The following is a 1798-nucleotide window of genomic DNA, read 5'->3' as shown; positions in this document are numbered from 1 at the left end:
CCACCGCCGCCGTCATTACGCCACCTGGCGGCGCGCAGACCGACACTGGGGACTCGTACAACAACAACAATAATAGTAATAGCAGCAGCAACAACAACAACAACAGCAGTTCGTACGGCAACTTCTACGCGGAGCCGGTCCACCACCACGCGGCCGCTGCCGCCCCACCCCCGCCCTCGGCCGACAACAGCAACAGCTCGTCCGACTTCAACTTCCTCACCAACCTCGCCAACGACTTCGCGCCCGAGTACTATCAGCTCAGCTGAGCCAGAGAGTTGGAGGGACAGGAGGGGGGGCAGCAGCAATCGCTGGATTGGAGCGACGAGCAGTGCCTGCTCAACGCGTTGTACTGATGGGCAAGGGGGTGGTTGGTGTTTCTATCTCCTCGCCTCTTTTCGTTTATTCGTTCATTCAGGGGAAAGGAGAATGGTGGTGGTGCTAATAATGATTATCGTGATTTCACCGTGTCGCAATCGTCGACACATCGTCTCCGTCCGTCAATCCAACGATCGCTTCGCCGATTTTGAGAGGGGAGATTTTGAAGAATTCGTTCCAGTCCAATTCCACGAAAACACGATTTTTGAAAGAAGAAGTGACGCGGTCGAGGTAATTGACGAGCAATAATTCTTAGAGGAAATGTTAAAGCGTGTACATACGAGGATTAATTTAACCTTAACGGGGGAGGGGGAGAAGAGAAGAGAAGAGTCGAGAGCGTTGAAAAGAAAAAAATGACCAAAAGATTTCTCGAAAAAAACGGTCGTTCTTCTCGTTTTCGAGAACAAGTCTTTGAAATTTTCCTGCATCTCTTCCAACCCTTCCCCTTCCACTACAATTTCGACTAACTAGAACTTCTACAAACGATTAATTAAGCGAACCAAATAGAGGAGGCGAGTTTGAAAGAATGGTTAACGAGGATTGATAGTTAGCGTGATGGAAAAAAAAAAAAGAAAAAGAAAAAAAAAAAAGGAAACGTTGATTTTCACCTTCGACTCGACTCGACGAGAGATATATTTAACAATACGTACTACAGTACTACATCGTATCTGGTTTGTACGAAATAATTAAAAAAGAAAAAAAAAATGGCATTTAGGGAACCGCGATTTACAAACATAAACATAAACATAAACATACATACACACACGAGGACTTATTTGTACATAGCTTGCGATAATCGTACATACACACATCATTGCGCATAGACGTTTGAGGATCACACACACATACACACGCATACGTACATACACACGTTTATTCGAACTCTGTGAATGTAATGATTAATAAGTTACACAAAAACGGTGGGAAAAAAATGATAAAAAAAAAAAAAAGGATAGGAGTTAATAGGAAATGGAAGAAGGCGTGTACATTCGTATCGGTGAATTTTTGTTTCGATTTCAGTTGTTTCGTCTTATTTCGTTTTCGACCACCCTTTCAATCCACGGATTAAGTAAGACCGATCATAAGGATAGACATGGAAATGGATGATAATAAAAGATATCATTGTAAAATTAAAAAAAAAAAGGGATCGATTTATTTCCTCTCTCTCTCCCCCTCCCCTCCCTCCTTTTCCTTTCTTTCGTTTTCCACCATCTTGGATTGGATTCTTGGAACCAATTATATATATATATATCCTCGTTGGAATTATATTATTAATTTTTGTCAGAAATCTTGAAAAAATACTACTTATATAAATTATGGAATAAAGGAGAGGGGGGAGGGAAAAAATCCCTCCACTGCGTTGCACCACGTTCACGATAATATATTAAAATATCTTCGTCCCCAAATTTTATTATCGTTCACA

Source organism: Apis dorsata, unplaced genomic scaffold (assembly GCF_000469605.1).
Source record: "Apis dorsata unplaced genomic scaffold, Apis dorsata 1.3 scaffold_93, whole genome shotgun sequence".
Taxonomy (NCBI): Eukaryota; Metazoa; Arthropoda; class Insecta; order Hymenoptera; family Apidae; genus Apis; species Apis dorsata.
The sequence above is the reverse complement of the archived record's forward strand: the minus strand, read 5'-3'. Positions refer to the sequence as shown.